This window comes from Erpetoichthys calabaricus, chromosome 4, assembly GCF_900747795.2.
Source record: "Erpetoichthys calabaricus chromosome 4, fErpCal1.3, whole genome shotgun sequence".
NCBI classification, from domain to species: Eukaryota; Metazoa; Chordata; class Cladistia; order Polypteriformes; family Polypteridae; genus Erpetoichthys; species Erpetoichthys calabaricus.
This window is the reverse complement of record NC_041397.2, coordinates 328,371,498-328,398,372: the sequence shown is the minus strand read 5'-3', so window position 1 is coordinate 328,398,372 and position 26,875 is coordinate 328,371,498. Positions and strand designations below refer to the sequence as shown.

General features: G+C 44.2%; 1 protein-coding gene and 1 long non-coding RNA gene across 2 annotated transcripts in view; both read right to left on the bottom strand.

Annotated features, from left to right (window-relative positions):
• The window catches only part of LOC114643553 (protein NLRC5-like), a 5,922,889-nt gene that overhangs the window by 1,979,951 nt on the left and 3,916,063 nt on the right, over positions 1 to 26,875 (bottom strand). The window lies entirely within an intron of this gene.
• Positions 16,208 to 26,875, bottom strand: part of LOC127527388 (uncharacterized) — a 236,632-nt gene continuing 225,964 nt past the window's right edge. The window contains exon 3 of the long non-coding RNA XR_007934699.1: positions 16,208 to 16,378. This is a non-coding gene — a long non-coding RNA (uncharacterized LOC127527388). The remainder of the gene's footprint in view (positions 16,379 to 26,875) is intronic.

Genomic DNA, 26,875 nt, shown 5'->3' with positions numbered 1-26,875 from the left:
AGTTCATGTGATTACGTAGGAGGCGTAATACGTGATGACGTGATACGTGACTCCGCCTCCTCCAATTGAGTATATGGAAAAAAAACAGGTTCCAGTTATGACCATTACACGTAGAATTTCGAAATGAAACCTGCCTAACTTTTGTAAGTAAGCTGTAAGGAATGAGCCTGCCAAATTTCAGCCTTCTATCTACACGGGAAGTTGGAGAATTAGTGATGAATGAGTCAGTCAAACAGGTTCCAGTTATGACCATTACACGTAGAATTTCGAAATAAAACCTGCCTAACTTTTGTAAGTAAGCTGTAAGGAATGAGCCTGCCAAATTTCAGACTTCTACCTACACGGGAAGTTTGAGAATTAGTGATGAGTGAGTCAGTCAGTCAGTCATTCAGTGAGTCATTGAGGGCTTTACCTTTTATTAGTATAGATTAGGAGAGAAATAAGAAAACTGAGGTCACCAGCAGTGAGGCCTTTAGTGGACTGAGGTCAGCTGGTCAGTGGCACCGGTCAGCATGTGACGTGTGAGTGTCAGAAGTGTCACATGTCAGCCCTGTCCACCCTGTCCATTATGTCATTGATCACACAGTCAGTCCAGTCTTTGTCACAATAGACAGACAGAGGGTCCTCATCGTCTAAGTGGTCTGACATCAGGAGAGCCCACCATGACAGACACTCGAGTGTCGCGCTCTCCGATGTCCAGCAGTGACCGGCGTGTCTAACAGGAATCTGTGGATGGGGTCCTGCAAATCAGTCAAAGCCCCTCCATGTGCTGAGTCCTCAGTTACAGACACAAATCCAAGGTGGTCCCTCCGCTATCATCGTCTTTGACAAGTCTGTCTGGAACCTCGAGTGCAGGACACTGTCAGCCTCATGTCCTTCACATTCCTGTCCAGTGTCCACATGTCACTTTGAGTGATTTGTCACCAGTCAGTGCGGCAGGAAGGCAGAAGACGCTCTCAGGTATATAGCATCTTACCTTATAAGGACAGCAGTGGTCTCAGGGTCAAAGTGCATTTCAGTGAAGACGGCGCAGTCATTGAGCCCTTGTGCTGTGTGTCCTTCTGTCTGTCTGTCTGTCCTCACTTGTCTCTCTTCTTCTCCACAGGTTGAGGTCTTGTGGTCTCACCTCGGCCTGCTGCTCAGCTCTCTCCTTGGTCCTCACGTCTCCAAACTCACGGCTGACTGAACTGAGTCTGAGCAACAACAACAACCTGGGAGATTCAGGGACTCGTCAGCTGAGTGAGGGGCTCAGGAGAGACAATTGTAAATTAGTGACACTGGGGTGAGTAAAGAGGGGGAGGGGTGGGGGTGTGTGAATGTGTTATTGATGGGCGGGCTGATCACATGATATAGTGCCTTTTACATCTATCTATCGTCGACGGCTGGTGCGTGTTGTGAGTATTTCTCTTTATTTCTTTTCCTTTTTCCTTTTTTTGTTTGTTTGTTTTTAGTTTTATGAATACTTTTTCTGTTTTTAAAGAGGACTCTGTTTCGGCTTTGCCGCTATGGCGGCGTCTAAAGTTATACGAGATGGCTTATCTCCACACAGTTTTTCTAGCCTTTCCAGAAGGCACGCCGTAAGGTTGCTTGTTGATCCGGCGGTCTCGGTGGAGGCCTGCGTTATGGAGGACGGTAGTGTGGTGTGGTGTAAGAATGTGCGGTCAGCCTCACGTATGAATAAAGCGGTGGTGATTTTCCTGGACGATGAAGCGCTGGTGCCCCGACTGGTCGAGCAGGGTGTTGTACTTAATGGCGCGCTGATCTCGGTGTTGCCGCTGTCGACTCCTGCTCGTAAGGTTATTATTTCTAATGTGCCTCCATTCTTGAGTAATGAAATCTTGCAGCGTGAACTGCGCAGGTATGGTGAAGTGATGTCTCCAATTAGCATGATTCCACTGGGCTGCAGATCCCCTGATTTAAAGCATGTCGTGTCTTTTTGGCGACAGCTTTATATGATTTTAAATAACGCGAATGATGAACTTAACGTAGCCTTAAAGTTCCGAGTGGAGGGTGTGGATTACGTGGTGTTTGTGAGTTCGGAATTGATGAAATGTTTCAATTGTGGTAGAGCAGGCCATAAAGCGATTGATTGTAAAAGAGAGAATGTTTATTTAAGTGATGAAGAAAGTAGAGAGAGTGAGTCAGAGACTGAAGAGGAGGAGGAGTTTGAAGAAGGTGAGCTGACTGATAGTGAGAGTGAATTAGATGAGAAGGAAACTGAGGAGCCAATGGAGCCTGCTGACAAAGATAATGCTGCACTAGACTCTAAACAAGAGCATGACAATAATAATGAAGGTGTGCTGGCCGAGGCTGATGACACACCTGTAGATGAGCCCAGTGTCCCTGGTGAAGGAGCCTCCGTCCTTAAAAAGGGCGCACAGCTGAGACTGAGGAGGCCTCCACTGGTCAGGCTGCAGAGGTCTGCGGTGATAAGAATGTCCCCCTGTTCCAGAATGAAGGGAGCTGTAATGATACAGCAGGAGATGATCCATCTCCAAGTGGTGCAAAACAGCCCACCAATAATGAGACAAACTCAGACATGCCCATTGTTGATATTAATGGGGGCAATATTGAGTTGGGGCTGGGCACTAAACAAATAGCAAGCAGCAGCAGCAAGGAAATAAAAGTTGTAAAGAGAGCAGGAATGAGTGAGGCAGCCATGATGGATGTGAGTGTGGAGTTGAGTGGGTGTAAGGAGACATCACAAATAACCACTAGGAAAAGAAAAGAAGCAGTGGAGTCCACCACAGGCGCAAAGAAAATTTTAATGTTGGACAATCTGTCCAAAAAACAAATTGTGTCAGTTAAAAAGAGGGATATTGCGGATAGTGGTGAAGGTGTGGATGGTGAAGGAGAGAATGACTCTGACATTTCTGGTAACACCTTCTCAGTGTTTGGTTTGGAGCCTAAAGGAGGATACAGTACGAAGAGTATCAGGAAGTTCTTGATATATTTAGAGGCAAAGAAGGGTGTTCAAGTACAAGATTATTTTCCGGACCTCGATCTCTTTTTGAGTTCAGCAAGAAACATAAAGCGCAATACAGCTAATTTAGGGTTGGACCAAAAGGAGACCACCTGGTTGAAAAACGTAATGAGCAGAGTTCGCAAGATTCTTCAAAATAAGTCCTGATGGATGGTCAAGTCAAGAAAGTGAATCTCTTGGTTTTCGGGTGTGTTTTTTGTTTCTTTTGTGGTGTAACTATGGCTGAGTTACATGTGGGGACCCTAAATGTGAATGGCTGTCGAGGCGATTTGAAGAGGAACTTGGTCTGTGATTTTTTTAAGACAAAAGCACTTAGATGTGGGGTTCCTACAAGAGACCCACTCAGATCCGGAGAGTCAGGCCGCCTGGGTGCAGGACTGGGGAGGGACAGGCTTTTTCAGTCATGGCACCAGTGTGAGCGCGGGGGAGGCAGTGCTGATTAGTAAAAATCACAAAGGTGACTGAGGTTATGGATGGCAGACTGTTAGTTGTGCAGGCAGAGGATGGCCCCCACTCTTGGTTTTTATTAATGTTTATGCCCCAAAAAATGGCACTGCCAGGGTGGATTTTTTTTAATTATTATGGGGGATTTTGGCTGAATTTACTAATAATGAGATCGTCATGCTGCTTAATTTTCATTGTATGGAGGACTGGTTTATGGATAGAAATGGGGCCGAGCCGCACTTGGGGTCAGTCAGGATACTTAAGGAAATCGTCGAGGCCTACGACTTGGTGGATGTGTGGCGCTCTCACTTTCCAGCTGACAAACAGTTCACGTGGCTCAAAGGGAGCAAAGGGCACCTCTCGATGGCCCGTTTGGATCGCTTTTACAGTCCAAAACGCCACCTCAATTTATTAACTAACACTCTTATCACTCCTGTCGCTTTTTCCGATCACTCTCTGGTTTCTGTTACTTTTCTCCTCCCATCTCCACAAAAATATAAATCGTACTGGCATTTCAACACCACTCTACTTCAGGACAGTCATTTTGTGAAATGTTTTAATTTCTTTTGGGAGCAGTGGAGTTCCACAATAAAAGCAATACCAAAACTGAGAATCAGGATGTACAGGAATAGAAAAGAAAGCATTTGCTAAGTCAATTACTGAGAAGTAATGAGCCGTTGCAGGAATTGTAGAGAGTATAGTGGAAGGATTAGGGACAATCGGTGCCCTAGGAAAAATAGCAGAATTAACTTGTCTGAGGTCTTGGACAAAGCGCCAAGAGCCATCAGCTTTCTTTACTGGTAGAATAGGAGAATTTACAGGAGAATATTTGATAGGAATTATATCCCCCTTTTCAACAAACTCTTTATGTACAGCTGCAATTCCGAGTTCGGCCTCGGGAGAAAGAGGATATTGCACATGGTGGGAACGGAAGGATGATTTCGGAAAAACAACCAGAGGTTCACAATTTGTGATCCTGCCAAAATCGTTTTTTCCCTGAGACTATAGGGTGTCAGGAATTGAAGAAAGCCATGGGAAATAGTCAGTTTGTAAAGAGCATAGAGAAACAGATGGGTGACAGAGGGAATGAACGACCGGCAGGTCAATTTGGATTAACACCTTAGTTATCAGATGGTCAAAAATGCCTGGAGCGATGTATAGCCAATCAGTCCTATTTAGACATTGCTCGACCCATTCCCCAATTTCGACCCATCGAACGGTGTTAGATTTGGCCAAGGACATATGGAGGACTGAACCTCCTAAATAGAAAATGTTCTGTGAATATGTGAGGTGAACTGAAGCAGCAGCTTTGGTGGATGAGATAAAAATGCAAGGAATGTGAAGGGTCTCGGGGCAAGTACCTGAAGAGAGAAAAGATTCTAACCAAGGTGTGTCTGCTTCTGCAGGGAAGTACTGGGCAGTACAGTGGAGGGTGTCGGGGATCTGTAAGTGGGGAAAAAGACATGAAGGAAAAGAGTGTAGGGCTTTAAGGAGAAGGGTGTGTGGGGAGATGTCTGGGGTCCAGGCTGCAAAAGAGTGTTTTTGGTGTAGGGAAGTTTGTCACAGGAGCTTAGGAATGGAGCAGTAAAATCCTTGTTCTGTCAGTGAGATTGAGACTGACAGTTTAGTCATGAGGTCTCTTCCTAGTAGATGGACAGGGCACAGATGATTTAACAGGAAGCGATGAGTTAATGGAGAGCTGTCGGTGCTCAGTTGCACTTTCAGAGGTTTTGAAACTAGTAAAGTGTGTGGCTGTCCTGAAGCAGTGAAAACCTTCACAGTGTCTTTCGAGGCAGGGACCTCCAACAGTGACAAAGTGGAGCGTGTGGCTCCCGTATCCACAAGGAAGACAGTTTCCTTGCCATTTACTATCAAAGTCAGTAAAGGATCTGCGTCAGCATGACGGGTAAGCAGAGGAAACTAAAAGGAATGGCTGGGGTCCCTGCTATTTCCTAGGACCACGGAATGTCATTAGGCTCAGGGGGAGGAGGTGGTGGTGGAGGGCGCTTGCTTGGGCAGTCCAAATTCACCGCAGCCGTAACAAGCATATGACGCTGGTGTTTGCTCCGAAGGGTTGGGCATCCGAGTGAAGGGATTGTCAAGGTTGGAAAACGGGAACCCCCATTCCCTTACACGCCCTCGTCCTCCAGAAAAGTTGCCACGTCCACGGCCTTGGAACCCTCTGCCCCTGCTTGTTCCCCCTGTGTAATATTGTAGTTGTGCTGCAAGCAGCTTAGTCTGTGTATCAGATTCTTTTTGTTTAGTCTGTTTCTCAGCATGCTCTGCATGGCGTTTCACTTCTTCAAAAGCAGCGCTTTCCCAGCCTATGCAGGACGTGCGAACTTTACTTTGAATGTCACTTCTCAGTCCCGAAACAAAAGGGGGGAAGGGCAGCGCGAGTCCGATCATCGACATTTTCTAAGCCTGAATGATTAGCCATAAGGTCTTGTATTCAGTGTGACCACTCATCGACTGTCTCGTCTCTCTTTTGCTTGGCAGCTGAGATAAGGGACCAGTCTGTGCCTTTCTTATATTTCTCTGCAATAGTTTGTCTCAGCGCTTCCCATTGTTGTACAAATTGGGCTTCTTGGCCCCCACCACGGTTAAGGCTTTGATCCCGAGCCCAAGGCTGTCCATTCCTCACCCCCTGACTCACAGTTGCCCATGTGGTACCTTGTTTTCTTCGCAGCACCTTTGTCCACTCTGCAGCATTGGGTTTATACATATCATCTAGCTGTTGCAGCTACTCCACGAATTTTAGCCCACCAACCCCCTTAGGGTCGGGCAGTTCAGACGCCAAATCTTTTAATTCTTGAATATCCCAATTACGATGAATCATCACAGTAGTTGGGGTTATTGGGTCCTGCAGCCTGGGTGGGGTCGTGTCGGGGGTTAGGGACCTCGATTAGGGGGCATGAGAATGTCAGGCCGTGAGGTTTTTGGGGTTTTGGGGAGATGAAGGTGAATCCAGATGCCAGACGAGAAGTCTGGCTTCTAGTTCGTTGGGAGATTGGGGATTGATCTGACCTCTGATGTCCGGACCTGGAGTCTGGATCATTGTCATCAGGATTTAAGTGAGAGGATGAGTCATAATGATATTGTTCATCAAAGAACCCTGCTCTAGATGGTTCGTCGACTACCTGGGGTGCTTGGGGTGCAGTGGGGGCAGGAAGTGGAGGGGTAGGTGGGGGTGGAGTCTGGCATGGAGGGGGTGGATAAATAACGGGGTATAGGGGGTCCTTCTTTTCTGTTTTCTTTCTTTTGTTCTCGGGATCGGGCTCTGCTTCTATCTTAGTCTTTTGTAAAGCTAACAACATTTCTTCCTTCTCTTTCTGGGTCTTAACTTTGGCAGTGAGCAATTCATTATGCTTTTGGGCTGCCTCTAAGGTTTTATCCTTTATCACTAGTTCCCACCTATCAAACATGTCCATTCTATAAGGACCCTTATTACAACATTCTTGTATGTTCCTACACAACATTTTTCTTATTTCCTTATTTCTGGAATATCAACAGTTCCCTCAACTGGCCATCTGCCTCCGCTTTGTTTATTCCATTTTTTATGCGCTTTTTTTTTTTTTTAAAGTTCAATCCTGTTTTCTTTTCTACTAGTTTTCTAGGTGAACCCCCTTTCGGACCCGAATTGGGGTCCGACATGCTTTCCAAAAATAATCCTTCCAACAGAGACTTTTGATTTCCGAAGGAACCTTTTTGACTAGTTTACTATTTTGCTTTCTCATGACTGGATAGCACCAAAACGCAAAGGAATAGATCAGCCCTCGCGGCGTTCCGCCTCCAGTCTCTTCCATCTCCCGGATCACACTCTGTGGCTTCAGGTGTCCACCACAGATCAACCCGTAGGAGCAGGAATATGACCAGACGTTAGAGGCAGTGACTCGCCCACCCATACAGTGTTTTTCTTAGATACTCAATATATATTCTACTCGTTTTACTCCCTTTCCTCTATTTTCTAGGAGTGTGCCACTCACTCCTTTCTATTCCACTTCATGGGGAGTAACTTACTAACATTCTCAGCACTTTACACTGCCTCTGAGGGACCCAAGTATTATTCTCTGTACTCTGGTCCACTATCTGCCAGGCGATACACTATTTTATTTCTCAATTTTCTTTCCCGTAAACTAGTCAGATCCCTGAGTTACGTCATTCACTCAATCGGATTCCCTCAGTCTACTCTCCAAGAAGTTCTTGACCTGCTAGGAAAATCCCTGTTGGTTCGACCTTCGCATTCGATCGGAGGAGGCCAGAGACCCCTCACGCAGGATGCGCCCAAGGCAGGCCAGTCCTAACTTTTTCCGGAGCTGGTCCTCCCGATCCGGCCGGAATCGGTCCTCTTACTGGTCCTCTTGGGCGATCCTGCTCGAGGAGTCAGCTGATCCGGATCACGGCACCAGAAAACTGTGGTCGAAGGTTTGAAACAACAGCAGGCAGACACCGATTTGAACAAACAGAAATCTTTTTATTTCTTTTTCTTCTTGGAAAGCAGAGGTCTGTAATTTGAGCCTGCCAGCAAGTCACTGACAGTATCACGTCACACACACTGCTCGGTTTTGAAAACAGGCTTTTATAATTTCTCAATCACGTACGCAAAGCTTATCTTATACTTGCAGCTTCACAAACAGTCCTTCCTTACTGGCAGAAGAACTTCTCCTTTCACTAACTAGGACAGGTGCGTTTCCCAAAAGCTGACCCACCCTTTATTTATTTCTTTTATTCACCTTGTGGCTACTTTATATATTTAGGCTCTAATGCTTAATAACCTTAACTTTCCTTCATCACAATCTTAATGCATTTCATATGGTTAACACACAGAACTCTTATACTTGCAAATACATATACATACACATTTTCTTATATTCTTTATCCACTCAAATGCACACAGATAGTAATCACCAAGGTGTTTTAGACTTGTTTATCCAAATACAAATATTCATTGCACTAAGGCGTAGTCCCAAAATCTTCTTCTCCTCCCTTGGACTAGGTTAAAAGCCCTCAACCCAGGATTCTTTGTTCAACTTTTATTTTAATACATCGATTCAAATTTTTATTATTCCACATCACTCAACCCAAAATAATGGATTGTCTCTTTAGTCAGCTCCTTTGTATGGTGTGGTGTCTTTTACTGAGGACTCCCATTGGCAGTCTCTTCACATTGGGAGTTTGAATGTTAATGGCTGTACAGGAGGGACAAAGAGGGCTGTGGTTTTTTAAATTCCTAGAACAGAAAGCTTTACATGTCAGCCTGCTCCAGGAGACCCATTCTGACCTTCAGAATCAACCAGACTGGCTACAAGAATGGGGGGGTCAGGTTTTTATTAGCCATGATTCAAGTCTTGGTGCTGGGGTGGCCATACTGTTTTCAAAATCTGTACAATTCCAGGTCACTGCCATCAGTGAGGTGGTGGCTGGACGATTGCTAGTGGTTCAGGTCAAAGACGGGGATCAGGATGTGGTGTTCATTAATGTCTGTGTCTCTATCAACGGGAGAGAAAGGATTCGTTTTTTTGAATCGTTACAAAAGGTGGTCGATTCTTTTGTTAATGGCGAGTTGGTGCTGGTGGCTGGTGATTATAATTACACAGTTAATTACATGTTGGATCGCAATGGTGTTGAACCTCATCCTGGCTCTACTCAAGTCCTAGCAGCCCTTTTAAAACGGGCAGATCTCGTGGATGTCTGGCGTCATAAATTCCCATCAGACAGACAGTACACCTGGGTGAAGGGATGGAATGGAAATATTTCTATGGCTCGATTAGATCGCTTTTATTGTCCCAGTCACAATCTGAACACTGTCACTTCTGCCTCTATCTCTCCTGTTGGCTTTTCTGACCATTCATTGGTGGGATTGAAAGTTGTCATCCCTTAAAAGAAACCTTTTTTTTCAAAACTTTCTGGTATGTCAACATTTCACTACTAGAAGACGCCCATTTTGTCAAATGTTTTGAGTTTTTTTAGAAGCAGTGGACTGTTACCAAATCGAGTTTTGTTTCACTCAAGCAGTGGTGGGACATTTTGAAAGTCCAGATAAAGGCTTTTTGTCAACAATATACACAGGAAGTCACTCGAAAGTGCCTGCTGAACATGGAAGCCTTAGAAGAAGACATTTTGAAGCTGCAGGAAGCTTTACAAAAGGGTTTTGATGAGGAGATTTTTTCTGCTCTAACATGTAAAAAGCATTCCCTTGCTGATCTTTTGGATTTACATGCAGAAGGGGCCCTGGTGAGGTCACGTTTTTAAAATATTAATCATTTGGATGCACCTACAAAATTTTTCTTTGGGTTGGAGAAGAAAGAAGCCCAAAGCAAACTGATTCACATGCTGCACAACGCAGAGGGAAGAGAACTGAGCACCACTGAAGACATCTGAGACTTTGCTGTTTCTTTTTATACAAATTTATTTAAGGACGATTCTATTGATCACTTGGCAATGGCTGATTTTCTCAATGGACTTCCTACGATCCCAAATGATTTTAAGCTAAAACTGGACTCTGATATAACTTTTCAGGAAATGTCAGATTCACTGTCCCATCTAAACACAGGAAAATCTCCAGGGATTGATGGCCTTCCCGTTGAGTTCTACAGACAGTTCTGGCCTTTACTGGGGGCTGACGTGCATGCAGTGTTCATGGAAAGCTTAAGAGATTGGGAGTTACTTCTGAGCTGCAGAAGAGCGGTGATCACTCTGCTTCCGAAAAAGGGAGATCTGTGTCAAATAAAGAACTGGTGTCCCGTGAGTCTGCTCTGTACAGACTATAAGATTTTCTCCAGGACTTTGGCAAACCGTCTAAGGACTGTGATGAGTTTGGTGGTAAATTTTTGTCAAGCTTACTGTGTACCTGACCGCTCAATTTTTGATAACATTTTTTTCATGCGTGATGTGATTGCAGTGTCCAAAATGTATGACATTGATTTGGGAATTTTATCTATTGATCAAGAGAAGGCTTTTGATAGAGTTGATCACAGATATTTGTTTAACACCTTGAAATGTTTTGGGTTTGGGGAAAATTTTATCAAAATGATCAGACTCTTGTATACTAAGGTTTTTGGTATTTTAAAGATTAATGGCACATTGAGTGCCCCTTTCCTGGTCAAGAGGGGGATTCGACAGGGGTACGCATTACCAGGGATGTTGTACTCTTTGTCGATTGAGCCATTCCTTTATCAGATTATTCAGAGACTGCAGGGTTTGGACCTCCCTTCTCCAAATGCCCCAGGGGGTAGGCAACGTCGGTCCTGGTGAGCCGCAGTGCTACAGGTTTTCATTCCAACCCAATTGCTTAATTAGAAACCAATCATTGCCATCTCAGACCTTATTTAATTTTATGGCTTGTTAGACGTACGTGATATGAAGCCTAAAACAGATCATTTTCAGTCTGTCACATTTTTCTATTAAGGTGTTTTATTAAATCAAAACAGTGCATGATGAACACACACAGATGTAATTGGAAAAAAGCTAGCTGGAGAACTGCTGGCTGCTTTGTCTTTTTACATCTTATTGCTAATAAGGAGCAAGTAAAACACGAATGCAGCAGTTTAAGATTGAAATAAGCAATTAAGGTTGGAGAACCTTAACAAGCGAGACCACTAAAATGAAGCATCAAAATGTCACTTATGCAATATGTGCTTCATCAGCAATAATTGAGTTCCTCAGCACATAAAGTCACTGGGCTAAGAGCAATGCTCTCCTACTCGGCTCTTTGGACTGAACGTCTACCGCCAAAGCTTCCTGCAAATCTGACCTGGAACAGGAAGTGTTTTCGTTACCTTGGGGTGATGTTGGGAGGTGAAGGACTGGATGAGAGTAATTGGGATGGCATTTTGGATCAAGTCAGTGCTCTGCTGAACAAATGGAGATGGATTGTGGCCAAACTGTCTTTAAGGGGGAGAGTAATTGTGGTGAACAATTTAGTTGCATCAATGCTTTGGCATAAACTCCAGGGATGTTACATAAGATCCAAAAACTGTTGGTTGATTTTTTTGGGGATGATCTGCATTGGCTGCTACAGAGTGTGCTGTTTCTACCAGTGGAACGAGGACGTCAGGGACTCACTGATGTGCCTTCAAAGGTCGCAGGCTTTCGACTCCTGGTAATTCAGAAGCTTTTGTTTGGTTCTCACCATCTGATTCGGAGGGATTTGACACTTAAATTTCTTTTTTTGAGTAGGGGATTATGGATTTGACAAGCAGCTTTTGGTAATGGAAATAAATGAAATGGACCTTTCAGTGTTACCCAAATTTTATAGGGGTGCTTTATTGACCTGGCATCTTGTTTTTAAAAGACATTTCAGCACATCACGTTGATTGCACGATGAGCCTTTGATTTTAACTCACTGTTCTCGTGCTCTCAACTGAGGAGTAAAAGTTTTACTGATTTATTGATTAGAAATGGGATTTTAATAATCAGCCACATATATGATAAGGAGCAACGGACATTTGTGGAGCCTTCAGATTTGGCTTCAATTTTAGGTGTGAAGTGCGGATGATCGAGGGCTTTCTGTCTTCTATGGCTAAAGAACATCACAGACTTTAAGACTCTATCAACACCACCAGCACAGATCTACAGGTCTGTCCTAATGTCAATGTCAACTCCATCCCCAAAAACTCGATTATCACATTTGACAAAGGAAATGTGGTGTCATTCATGTCTCTGTCAAAAAAAGATCTTTATCAATATTGTGTGAAAGTGATTCATTTTCTTTCCCTGAAGACAATCATTGATTCGCAATGGAGGGAACATATAGGGGTACAGTAGTAGGTGGGAGGGTGCCGGCCTGGAGGGAGCTGTACAAGCCTCCGAGCAACAAAAGGACAGCCGACCTACAATGGAGGACTGGGCACGGCGTCATAGCCACAAACTCCTTTTTAAAAGAATCAAACTTACAGAGGATGACAGATGTGATTATTGAGGGCAAAGGGACACCATTTTTCATCTGTTTGTATCATGCGTAAGATTGGGAGTTTTCTTCAAGTTTTTAACTGATTTGTGTAAAAAACTAAGATCAGATTTTAATATTGTGATGTTTATTTATGGGGTCGCTTATAATAAGAACAACAGGCACAGGACACAGTTGATGAACTTTTTGTTGCGTGAAGCAAAACTAGCAATTTTAAAAGTAGGAAAAATAAACAGTGTGGGAAAGGAAGTGTGACATCGACTTACTGTTTAGGGTGAATATTCACTCAAGGATCACACTGGGGTTTACTTACTATAAACTAATACACAAAATGGACATTTAGAGGATGTGTGGCGTACAAAAGGGGTACTGTGTGCTGTACAATACAATACAATACAGTTTATTTTTGTATAGCCCAAAATCACACAGGAAGTGCCGCAATGGGCTTTAACAGGCCCTGCCTCTTGACAGCCCCCCAGCCTTGACTCTCTAAGAAGACAAGGAAAAACTCCCAAAAAAAACCTAGTAGGGAAAAATGGAAGAAACCTTGGGAAAGGCAGTTCAGAGAGAGACCCCTTTCCAGGTAGATTGGGCGTGCAGTGGGTGTCAAAAGAAGGGGGTCAATACAATACAGTACAGTACACAGAACAATTTCTCAATATAGTAAGAAATAAAAAAAAAAATATATATAAATTTTAGAAGTACTGTAGAGGAGGGAGAACTGAAAATCAACTTATAACTCACTGTTGGAATATTGTAAAAATGGAGTTATTTGTAGCAAGTGATTCTTTGTGAACAATACGGGGATCGGGGCTGACTGGGCCTTAGTTTTATTTATTATGAAGATAAATGAGGAGGGCACTGGGGGGAGATGAGAAAATATAAAATATTATAAATGATAACTGTGTGTGGGGTTACACGGGGTTAATAGGGATTGAATTTTTTTTTACTTTTATTTGTTTGTATTGGTTATTTATAATACTTTTTGTTGTGTGTGTACTTTTAATATATTGATGTTTGTCCTTGTTCTTTTTTTGGTTCAATAAAGTACTTTTAAAAATTAAAAAAAAATTATCTATAATATAGTGCCTTTCATCCACCCATCTATCTATCTATCTATCTATCTATCTATCTATCTATCTATCTATCTATCTATCTATCTATCTATCTATCTATCTATCTATCTGTCTATCTATCTTGACAGTTCAGTTCACTTCCTGTGACCTCAAGTGTCCATCACAATCCCCAGCACTTTCTAGTAGTTTCTGATTTCAGTTGTCCCCCCTTGTGACCCTTAGTGACAAAGTGACATTTGCTCAGCCCCTCTCTGACGTCACTTTTCTGCTCCTGATGTCCATGTGATCCTCTGTTGGTGTCCTGCACATCAGACTTGTGACGTGACCCCATTGTCGTGTATTCTACCCTCACAGCTCGAGTCTTGCCTGTTTCTTAGACAAATCGTCACTTGACTGATGACAATGGTGTCACCCTTTATTACAACACTGGCACCTTGAACAGGGGACATGTCCTCATTTGAATGTTCAAAGTGTCTGCAGACATCGGCCTTAACCATCGTATTCTAATGTGACATCGAGAACACACAAATGACTGGGGGTCCTAAACACGGGGGACAGCTGCAGTGGACGCCAATACTCTTTAATGTCACACACGTCATTGTCGTTGTCACAGAGTGACGTTTTTAGGATTTATTTAGTAACATGTGTTATGTTTTATTGTTTGCCCTGAAGAAGTCATTGAGAGAATCGCGTTGGCCCTCAGACTGTGAGGTTCATGTGGTCGGACCTCGAGAAGCAGGACCCCCTCAAACAGACTGCCATGGGGGCTTCACTTGTGTCTTCAGAACTAAAAGGATTTGCTTGTGATTTAGGACTGAGCTATGAAGAGACGATTGTTTGGTTTTCTTTCACCTTCGCTCATATTCTGTCTGTTTATTATGGGATGTGTTGTTGTTCTTTTGATTTGTTTCCTGATCTTCACAGGTGAGTTAATGCTGGTGGTCCGGACTGCTGAATTCCTGATGATTCTCCTCCTTTTCTGAGCCCCTGACGTGTTCTTCTTGTGATCTTCTGATTCTTTTCTCTTTCGGTGGCCCAGCTGCTGTTCTTCTTGTCTTTTTATTCTTTAATTCTCCGTGTGGTTTGATGTCACTGAGATGTCAATTGTGTCATTTCTAACACCTACCCGCAGGTGGCGATGCTAGCAGGTCATTCTGCCATTTTGCTCTGAATGGGCAGCTCAGGTCAGAGGAGAGCTGGGAGTGGACAGCAGTGGTCAGCAGTAATGGGGGTCACTTCACAGTCCACTTGGACCACCTCTGTGCCCAGGGGACTGGACTTTGGGATGCTGAGTGTCCATTCAGAGCTCGTCCACTGGCTTTATTACAAATTAGGAGAGAAATAAGAAAACTGAGGTCACCAGCAGTGAGGCCTTTAGTGGACTGAGGTCAGCTGGTCAGTGGCACCGGTCAGCATGTGACGTGTGAGTGTCAGAAGTGTCACATGTCAGTCCTGTCCACCCTGTCCATTATGTCACTGATCACACAGTCAGTCCAGTCTTTGTTACAATACACAGACAGAGGGTCCTCATCGTCTAAGTGGTCTGACATCAGGAGAGCCCACCATGACAGACACTCGAGTGTCGCGCTCTCCAATGTCCAGCAGTGACCGGCGTGTCCAACAGGAATCTGTAGATGGGGTCCTGAAAATCAGTCAAAGCCCATCCATGTGCTGAGTCCTCAGTTACAGACACAAATCTAAGGTGGTCCCTCTGCTGTCATCGGCTTTGACAAGTCTGTCTGGACCCTCGAGTGCAGGGACACTGTCAGCCTCATGTCCTTCACATTCCTGTCCAGTGTCCACATGTCACTTTGAGTGATTTGTCACCAGTCAGTGCGGCAGGAAGGCAGAAGACGCTGTCAGGTATATAGTGCCTTACCTTATAAGGACAGCGGTGGTCTCAGGTCAAAGTGCATTTCAGTGAAGACGGCACAGTCATTGAGCCCTGGTGCTGTGTGTCCTTCTGTCTCTCTGTCTGTCCTCACTCGTCTCTCTTCTTCTTCACAGGATGGACTCTTGTGGTCTCACCTCGGCCTGCTGCTCAGCTCTCTCCTCGGTCCTCTCGTCTCCAAACTCACGGCTGACTGTACTGGACCTGAACTTCAACAACCTGGGAGATTCAGGGGCTCGTCAGCTGAGTGAGGGGCTCAGGAGTGACAACTGTACATTAGAGACACTGGAGTGAGTAAAGAGGGGAAGGGGTGGGTTGGTGTGAATGTGTTATTGATGGGCGGGCTGATCACATGACAGCACATGGAGTGACCAGAGTGACAGTGACAAGGGGAGCTGACTGAGGTGACAGACAGGAAGGACAACAAAGATATGGAGAGACAGACAGAGGAAGAGGAGGAGGAGGAGGAGTGTGAGATTGACAAGAAGAAGAAGAAATGGACAGCAGCTGAGTGTCCAGTCAGTGACAGGGGGACAAGGACACGGGGTGATCAGGACAGCAGACAGTGTGGACAGGAGGAGAGGGGGACATGACAGTCTGGGGGCTGAGGGTCATTTGGAACAAACAAGAAAGAGCAGAGCAGCAGATGGGGGGATCAGTGGACAAGAGGAAGAAACAAGATGGAGGATGAGAGACGAGCAGGAGATGAAATGAGAGAAGACGAGAGTGAGGAGGAGAAGAAAAGAAAATGAAGAGAGACGGAGCACTAGAGAGATAGACAGGTAGTGACCGCAGGGGGACAGAGGGGACAGCAGCACGTCAACTGGACAGACCACCTTCTTTATGAAATGTGACGCGACCTGCAGGCCTTCAGAGGATGTTGACCAATTGGTGAATGGACACACATCATGTGACTTAGATGAGCACAGACACTGAGAGGAATTCTGGATGACATCAGGGGGCGTGTCAGTGTGACAGTCCAGTGTGTGTGTGGCGCCCCCTGCTGTTTGTAACTCACACTTGTGTCTCCTCACAGGCTGGAGAACAACGGGATCAGTGAGAGTGAGAAGAGGAACCTGAGGTCACTACAGGAGGAGCTGAGCCGGTCTGGATTGCAGCTGTCTATCTGGCTCTGGTGATCAGACTGACCCCCCTGTAAGTGACGGAGCCCCCCGTCCACTATCCCCTAAATTCTCCTCTTTCTTCTTTTTCTTCTCCTCTCAGCTCTGCTCCTCATTTAATAAACTCTTCGTGTCCCCTCAGCCTGTGTGCTCCTCCTTTAATGTCACTTTTATTTTTAACACCTTGAGACCCTCAGCTGGTGACAAAACTCAAGCAGACTCGGACCTGCAGACCCCCGAGTTTCACCACTAGAGGCAGTAAAGCAGTGGGAGGGGTCATCCTGTAACAAGCCCCCCAAGTCGCCTGTCCCACTGGGGAGCAAAGAAAGGTGTACAGTCCAGCTGTGGGGTGACAGGGGGCCTGAGGCTGTAGTGACATTGGGGACGAAGCTGTAACAAACCCTGGAGAGGACGCTGGTCCATCACAGGATGCCATCAGCGCTTGTCTCCATCATCACTTTGTGTAATTTGAACCCGTGTCTGCTCCGAGTCCCCCAAGTCCTGTGTGCCACCTGCTGATTCTCCTTTGGTGACACTTTTAACTCCCACGAGACTCAGTTTTGATTTTCATTTTCTTTTTTATTCCTTCGTCTCCACTTCACCGTCCCCTCCAGTCGTGTCCTCGTAGTGAGCAGCGGCCTGAACAAGTGAGCCGTTAAAAAGAAATAAAAGAAAAGATGAGGAGAACATGGACGAGTGTGGAGATGGGATGGACTGGCGCCGTCCAGGGTGGGGTCCTGACTTGATGTGGACAGACGGCCACTGAGGGACCACCATTTGAACTGGACAGAGGGGGCTTAGAAAATGGATGGACAAACATAGGGGAATAAACTGAACTGGGAATTAAGAAAGAAACTGGAAAATAAAACAGAGTGGGAGTGGGATGAGGGTCTAAAGGAAACAAGTGGGGGACCCCAGCCTGAGGGTGGGCTTCTGTAGGACAGCTGGGTTAGAAAAAGAGGAACAGGGACAAGTAAACAAACAGATGAACAAGGGTTGCAAAGAGGAGAGAGTTAGAAAGTGAAGGACAGTCAGTGACACGAGGGGGACGAGGACAGACGAGGAGGAGGTCATCTGTTTATCACAAATCACAGCAGGATTGTCTGTCAGGGGTTTACAGTCGGTGGTCAGGCGGCCGAGATGAACTGTAGGAGCACAAGTGAGGTCAGAAGGTCCATAACACACAAGGTCTGTTTGTATGTCATGTAGACTAAGAGAATGAGGTGACTTCCATGTCTTAATGTCTTCTGGACATTCCAATAAAGGGTTAAGAGAATTGGTTTGGATCTGATGAGTGGAAAATACGTCCGAGTGTCATCTGTGTAGCCGTGGAGAGAAATATTGAGTTATTTAAAAATGGATACTAAGAGGAACATGTACAGTGAAATAAAGAATAGGCCGCAGAATAGAGAGGGGCCGAGGATGAGGAGGAGAGGCGGCCCACCCTGACTAAAAGCCTCCGCCTGGGAGGTGTGACTGAGCCAAGACGGGCGATGAGGATGTCATGGTCAGCTGAGTCAAATACTGTAGTCAGAGCTAACAGCAACAGGACAGCCGGACCCCCCAGAGTCTCTTATTAAAAAGACAAGGAATGGGAGACAGCAGAGAGCGGCCATATTTACAGAGAATGAGGAAGAAAAGCCAACAGACAACACGACAAGGGCAGACATTTGTGTTTCTAAGGTCAGCCATCTTGTAGGAAACATTAGTGCCATCTTGACTGGCATTATCTGTAGTGTCTGTCCTGGGGGGACAGGAGATCTTCATGGACAAAAAGACCACCAGACCTTCACTCCGCTGAGCCTCAGTTCAGGTTTGAGCAGATCAGTGACCCGTGTGAGTCGGTGTGAAGACGTAAAGATGGAGGACATCCTCAGTTATTGGTGACAAAGAGCAGCTGCCTCCATCACTGTGACTGCTGTGATTTGTGAATGTGACTCACTGTTAATAAAATATGAAATAAGAGAAACTGTGACAACGGACCCTTTGATGAAATGACTTGAGAAGTTTCAAATGTCCTAACATCCAAACCAGCTGAGCGAGTCACCAAACACACCGGAGTGTCACGTCACCCACGCCCGTCACTTTCTGTCCTCGCAGCCCCTCACCTCCCTACCTGCTCGTCGTCTTCTCGTCTTTACTGCTCTTTGTTTTCTGAAGTGTAATAAACACAAGTGTGCTGAGGTACGAGAAATAAACTTGGGCCAGGACTGATGATATTTAGATTTAAATGTGTGATGCTGGAGCAACTCATTCTGTGCTAAATGTATTTAAACTGTACACAATATCAACTTCATTTGTGTTAAAAGTACTACAGTGAGACTATTGGAAGTGTACTTCAGTAAAATTAAATTGTATTGCTTTATATATACTTTTAAAAAATCCACACAATCTTACAATAGATTTAGAATGAACTTTTATCAATTACAAGTGCACTATTATTACAGGTGGCAAGGTGGCACAGTGGGTAGCGCTGCTGCCTCGCAGTTAGGAGACCCGTCTGGGTTCACTGCCCGGGTCCTCTCTGTGTGGAGTTTGCATGTTCTCCCTGTGTCTGCGTGGGTTTCCTCCGGGCGCTCCGGTTTCCTCCCTCAGTCTAAAGATATGCAGGTTAGGTGGATTGGCGATTCTAAATTGGCCCTAGTGTGTGCTTGGTGTGTGAGTGTGTTTTGTGTGTCCTGCGTTGGGTTGGCACCCTGCCCAGGATTGGTTCCTGCCTTGTGCCCTGTGTTGGCTGGGATTGGCTCCAGCAGACCCCCGTGACCCTGTGTTCGGATTCAGTGGGTTGGAAAATGGATGGATGGATATAACTCAAATGACACTTTTATTACGTGAAATCTGTTAAAGTCATTCTTTGTATATTATTAATACAGTAACAATTTCAAACTGGTACAATATATCCCATAATAAAATGAATGTCTATGTAAACTGAATGAAAGTCAGCCTTTATTTTCTAATAATTATCACATTTCTTTATAATCCCTGAGGTCACTCGGCTTCACCCCAAAGCACAACAACGTCAATGTAATCCAAGTCAAGAGCACACGGCTAACCCTCTACGTTTATAACGAGAGCTCCGCTAAACTAAAAACATCTCAAATTCAAATGTCACTTCTTTCTACAGAACAGTTCATTGCTGATTTCTGTCTTATGTCAAATATGAATCCTAAATTTAGTGGTAGTAATAATAATAATAATCTTCATCATCTTGTCCTTTGTCTTCTCGGTGTGACGCTCCTGTACCTTCCTCCTCCTCTCATTGCTGTTCTGAAGTCCTCAGTAATCTAAAGAAGGAGACATCACAAATAATCCAAGTCAGTCGATGGTCTTCTAGGTGTACACGACACTCACCGTCCAGCGCAGTCTGATCAGGCAGGTCCTGCTGAGACCTCCCGGCCCAGACCTGTTAAAGCCCCCATGATGTAACTTAGTGATGAATACGACAAACTCTGAGTGACGATTGGAGTAAAGTGACAGTAAGTTTCTCAAGTGCAGACATCAGCGTATGTCCACAGAGAGGACCCCATTATTGTACTGACCCGGTGTTGGTGGCAGCACTTGTGGCTCCGGCCCTGAATGAGAAATCATCAGAATGTTCAGTTAGTTGGGGTTTTCTCATCTGGTCTTTGTAATGCAATTATATAAATAAAAATTTAAAAATATGTCGTCACAGCACATGAACGTCTTATAAGATCCACAGGGGCTTGAATGTGTCATCGTGTAGAATTACCTTTCAGATGAACGGCCGTTTTTGGTGATGTGGTCCATAAAACGCAACCTAAACCTGAAAAACGAAATGCGTCCAACGGTAATGAAATACTGGGAGGTCAAATGTTTACTTCACACGTCATCAGTCAATTCATGAAACACCGATATGTAGTCTGGAAAAAATATCTGGCTGAGCAGTCGGCCCACAGAACTCCCACACCTGCTGACCTGTCAGTGGTCCTGGACATTCAGGGGGTCCTGTAAACACACAAGTGTCATTTAAACAGCTTGATGTGACGTCAGCAGCAGGGACCTTTACTTCTGAATGACTGAACAGAATGTTCACAGAGCAAAGACAAGACACCTTCAGTGTGAGTCTGTCAGGTCTAATGATGGCAGACGGAGTGGTAAGGAAGGTCACCAACATGCAGACATCGGGGTATCCCATCGTGTTTCCAGTGTGATGACACCTTGATTTTATTTTTTCATGTTTGTCCTGAGAATCGTTGCCTCAGTCACAATGGCAGTGCTAGTTATTCTGTCACCGACTGAGAAAATTATTAAAATGACAAGTTAGCAGCTTTTGTGATGCTGCCTTTGTTATGTGCTATCCAGGTTTATATAAAGGACATTAAACACATCACATGTTCAGCATTTAATACTTAATAGTTAAAAGTGACAGGACGTCTTACTTTTATTAAATCTTGGAGGTAGCAGGGCTGCTGGTAGGTGTCCTCATCTTCCTCACTTGATGAAAGTGCAGCCTTGTACTTCTGATTTGGTCTAAAATAAGATTTTCTGATCAGCACAAAACAAAATATCACAGATGAGGAGTTGATGTGAGTTTGTGAAGTTTCATGTCTCACCTTCTCTCTCTTCCTTGTGTTTCCTGGATGGTAGGAATGGCAGGATGTTATGGCCTCTGAAAGGCATGTCTGGTGAGTAATGAGACATTAAAGTATTTTTCTGCTCTTTTCGGTGTGTGTATTCCAGTTCTGTGAAGTAATGGTTAAGTGTGTATAACAAAGTGATTTATGTTTGAGCGGCTGTACTAGTGTTGGATTTTTTTTTTCCTGTTGGTTATCTTAATTAAGAGACAACATTATTTAGTAGGATTGGGTTATGTACGGGATGTGTGGTGTCAAGAGTGAATGGCGGTGTGATTTGCCCCGATCCTTACAACTGTGACCCCTCAGGTAAGGATCAAAGAGGAGGTTGAGATTCTACCAGCAATTCATGTAGAATGCTCCTGGAACATTGTCCTCTAAGAAGTTTTGTCCCTGGAGAACACTGCTGGCTCTACTATCGAAAAACCTGCATCTACCTAATGGTTTCTCCCTACGTTGTCAACTATGGGTCTAAAGCCAGCCATAATCATTCTTCGGCAGTGAACAATGTTAGCTCTCAATATTGGGGTGCAGGGGCCGATGTTGATGAGCCCGAGGAGTTGGTCTGCCAAACAGCAAACCTGGACCAGGTCCAAGATTCTAGCCTGGCTCATGAGGGTTGTGATTGAAGTGGGACAATGATCACCTTATAAAGGCAACCTGCTTTAATTGAGAGTCCTCTTGGCAGCTATCTGTGACAGCAGCTGTTGATAACTTGTGTTCGGTCCATGCCACTTCCATCATCCATTGTTCACTCATTTTTTGTTTCAATAAGAAGGTCTTTCACTCCTTCTGAAATAATTATTATTTTTTATTAGACTTTAATTTACATCATTTTTACAAAGAACTGTAATGACTTGTACAATATTTTCGAGTAGAGGGACTAATGGCCAAATGGCCCCTTCACCTGGGTTGAGATGGTAAAGGTTTTATTGAGTCATTACTTTGCATTGTGGTATAATATATGTAATTCTGTCAATTCATGCTGTTTGCACACAGGAATCACGTCCTGATCAGAAAGGTGACCCTCAGACAGGTGTGGCCCTTGGAGGGGCAGATTTCACCCAGGTTCCACAGTTCTCCCCCGGGCAGAGCCGGCCCAGCCTCGGCCCCTCTAGAACTCTGGCTGTAGGACATTCGAAAAATGTTCTAATTCCATACCCAAAACAAGGCTTTGGGAGGGGTACCAGAAAAGGTGGATTTCGCCCAGGCTCCACAGTTCTACCCCAGGTACGCCAGGCCCTGGCTGGGCTCATCTGGACATTCTGCCGTAGGACGTTCGAAAAATTTTCTAAGTCCAGACCCAATCCGAGGCTTCAGGAGGGGTGCTGGGCTGAGGCTGGTTTTGCTTCCCGGTTCTCCCCTGGGTATGACTGGGCCTTCAGCGGCCCTATAGGACTTCCGCTTCGCATCCAGGGACGTCTGATGTCAGCCAAACTAATAATATGCAGGAACATATCAGCTGAGATAGGACTTCCAAGAAGGTACAGTGGTGCCATTCTAATTTTCAAGACAAAGGTGAGCTAACGGCCTGCTACCAGGGCTGCCGATGCTCCCTTAGAAGAATGATTTAGACATGGAGTCATGTAGATGTTTTTTACATGACCCCATGTCTGCTTTGATACTACATGATCCTCTGCCTTTTTGTTCCATGACCCCGTATCTGCTTTGTTTCTACATGACCCTCTGTCTTTTTCTTCATGACCCCATGTCTGATGTTATTGTTATTGATATTTTATAATCATCATTCAGATAATACCATTTTTTTCTTGTTGTGATATGGTCACCACCATTTTGTGTTTAGCCTTTGTGTGTCCATGGCTGTGTTGCTTATAGACGTCTAGGCCCTATTGTTGTGATGTGATGGTTAAGTCACAGGATATGTTAGGTTATCATGTGCAGTCCATAAGAGATGGTGGCTTGCAACCATCTGAGTACTAAATGCCATGCATAGATGTCTCTGTGCTTATCTTTAGAGTACAAGAAGGTAAAAGGGGAAAGACTCAGGAGAAATTAGCACCAGGTCCCTGGCTTTGTTTCGTTGACTTTGTATTCTTTCCTTTGTGTTTTACATTTGACTGTTTAATTTCTCTTTTGTCTCTCTGTGTTTAGACCTTTGGCCTTTTCATGACCATGATCTTGCTTACTTCTCTTCATACATTTTGCCCAGTTCTTTATTTTTTCTGACCTTGCCTCACAACAACACAAATTCCTCAGATCTTTTGAATTTCTCTCTAAATGATCTCAGGTCCCACACACCCTGTCTGATCAGACTCCCTGTTAAGCGTCGCTCTCACCTGCGTTTTTATTATTTAAGTGTGAATATCTTTCAGATGGACATATTAATGTCTAGCCTTTGGTCAGGAGATTCTGATTTGTTTTAACTTCATTAACCCTTTGTTTATTTACCTTCCACCCCTCTGCTTTTTTATCCCTGAATTGTAAAACTCAGGGCTGTGAATCTTTACTTAACTGACTGATTGGCATTTTATTTTGAATTTCTCATTATTAAGGAATCTACCATTGAATGCATTGCTCATGTGAGGATGGCAGGTGTGTGAATGTCCATTTCAGGTTCAAGGGGCTCATGTTTGGGTCAAGGCCACCTAAACACAAGTATTGTAGTGAGGTCAATGGTTGGCTGAAATACAAGAAAACAGACGTGAGAGAGAAATGTGTGCGTTCTCGATGGGAAAGTGTCAGTGTGGCTTAGCAGTTACAGCAGATGTCATAAAAGGTCTTAGGCTACCAGGAGAAGAACATGTCAAAGAAGGTGATGGACAGATATGAACACTCCAGACAAGAACAGGCCATTCAGCCCAACAAAGCTCGCCAGTCCTATCAACTTACTTCTTTGAAAAAAAACATCAAGTCGAGTTTTGAAAGTCCCTAACGTCTTACTGTCTACCAGACTACTTGGTCGCTTATTCCAAGTGTCTATCGTTCTTTGTATAAAGAAAAACTTTGTAATGTTTGTGTGAAATTACCCATAACAAGTTTCCAACTGTGTCCCCGTGTTCTTGATGAACTCATTTTAAATTCACAGTCTCGATCCACTGGAGTAAGTCCCTTCATAATTTTAAACTGTTCAATCATGTAACCTTTTAACATTAGAATTACCAGAGCCTACGAAAAAACTCGTAGATCCAGCCCACCTTAAATCCTTTCGCACCTCTCCACCAGCGTCATTTTTCCTGTAAATGTGCTGATTAAGGACAAGCAGCAAGCACCTGCTATTCCATCCTCCCACCGACTTAGAATGTGCACAAAGTTCTCCCAGCTCATGTCTTGATTGACTATCTGGGAGTGAATTAAGTGCTGGAGTTTTAGAGTGGAAATAATAGATCGTTATTTGGAACACATGCATTTCATGTGTGTTCTGTTTCTACAATAATCTGTGTAAACACATTGTTAAAACAGAAACGTTTGTCATATTTTAGTAGTAAATGACAAAATGTTAGCATAAACTATAGAATATGTTGAAGCCTGAAGTCCAAAGATCAAATAAACACTTTCACAAAAGGTTCAGGGGACAATACAACAGCTTCTGTGGAGTAGTGATAAGATTTGCTGACTTGTAATCAAGAGTCCTGCCTCCTGTATTTGTCATTTTAGTAGTGAGCTGCTCTTATTGTTAATATTATACAGTACACACATACATTTGGTTTTGTCTGTAACAGACGCTTTACATTTATAGGACTTTTATTCTGTCAGTCAGGATCACGATACATACTACAACCCTAGGGATCTGACGCTGTTAGTTTTTATTGAAAATCTGGGAGTAACTGGAGATGTGAGTGGTGTTTTGAGACAACGGAACTGGACATTCTCTGATCTGGAGGGATGAAAGCTGACACACAAACGCTGGTGAATCTGCCTTCTTCGTATCTCACCGTCACTTGACTTTTTCTGTTCAGTTTTATTGAGTGTTCCTGCTCACACTGAATTAGTGTGCACCTTATGGTCTATGATGTCAAAAAAAAAAAAACAAAAAAGAAAAACAGAGACATAAGTATATATGATATTTGGAATTATTCATTTTATGACTTGTGTAGTACATTTAGGAAAACATTGTGGCACGGATGCAACATTATTCATTTTATTAATATTCATTCGCATAAACACCGCGTGTTTTTTCCCTGATCTTGCCAGTCCCCACATGTTGCTGTGTGTCTTTTGTACTCCTGGACATGCAGAGGCCACAATAGTACAGAGAGGTCAGTTCAGCACTCTATGCAATCATCACATTCAAATGTTAACAGTTCACACACACACAAGGACCGTCCTTCCTACATTTATGACATGTGTACCTGTTGCAATGCACACACTTCTCTCTGTGCTGTGGTTTCTATTACACACCTGAAAGAAAGAGACAATATATGTGACATTTTGAAGAAATCATTTTATGACCTGAATAGTACCAATCAGAAAACATCATCACACTAATGGCAATGTTATTTGAAAATGAACAGCATCAGATCGGGTGTGAATTTACGCTGGCGCTGTTACTTAGAGTCAGATCAGGAGGGGTGGGGTACAGCGTGATTGTGATTCAGAGAATAAAACTGAAAAAAGCTAACTTTTACAAGTACAATAAATTTATACCCAGTGTCCCATATACTGTAATTTATCTCTTTCTTTTTTCTCCGTGCTGCGTTGACATCGTGCACCAGAAGGCATGAGCTTATTCAGTGTGGCAGGGAACACCGCAGGTGGCCAGTTACTTGTGTTATAACACGCTTGACCCTGGAGCTGAAGGTTTAAGATGCTGAGATGAGCAGTTATGTCAGCCAGAAATGCCAACTCACATTTCCACTTTTCATCCTGCAGAACTGTGGAGTCTTTTCCTTTACTGTCCATGAACTGACAGATTTCCTCGTCGCAGTTCAAAAACTCTATTGAGAACTTTTCCTCGACTTAGCCACCGCACCTCTGTATGATAAGGGATGTCGCCAAACTCTGAATTTATTTCCTGCAAAAAAGACTGGAATTGGCGGTGATTTAAACCTTTGGCTCTGATAAAGTTTACGGTTTGTGTTACAGTGCTCATTACGTGTTCCATTTTTAGGACTTTACCACCCAGTGTTTACTGGTGTATGATGCAGTGATATGCTGTCAACTCACCAGTACAGTTCTCCTTCTGCATCTTTAACCACATCCTTTCCACTAGTCCACTTTTTTCACCGCACATCTCCGGTGCTCCATCTGTTGTGAGTCCAACAAGTTTGTCCCAAGGCAGTTTCATGTCGGTTACACTTTGACATACGTTTTCAAAATGTGTTTACCTGTCGTTGTCCTGTGCATCGATTTAATGTCCAATATTTCCTCTGTCACGCACAAACTGGAGTCCACTCCACCGATGAAGATGGCCAGCTGCTGCAGTGTCAATTGTGTCAGTACTTTCATCCACAGCAATGGAGAATGCAACAAAGTCTTTGTCTCTTTAAATCAACTATGTTAGTAGTATAAGGCGTCACCATTATCCATCATAAATTTTTGACAGGTGTTTGTCCCACCCCCCTGGCATTTCCGGTACCCACCATATGCCACCTGAGTTAATATGGGTGTTTCCCCGTGCTCTGGTCTCTGCCTGATGTCGGGTGCGCTGTTTGACCGGCATCAGCCCTTTTGTCAGTCGTGCATAAGGAAAATGGTCGGCTGCTCTTAGCCTTGATCCTAAAAACTGGGTCTGTTCATCTTTGTGATCCGAGCCAGCGCTTCGGGGCCCCCTGTAAGGTACCAAAAAGTAAGTCAGCAATTTTGGGTGGGGCAGGCATCCTGCTCGTGGCTGCGCACAGCGCCGGGTGTGTGTACAGAGAGTACAGAGAGCTTGAGTGACAGACCAGAGAGAGGATGG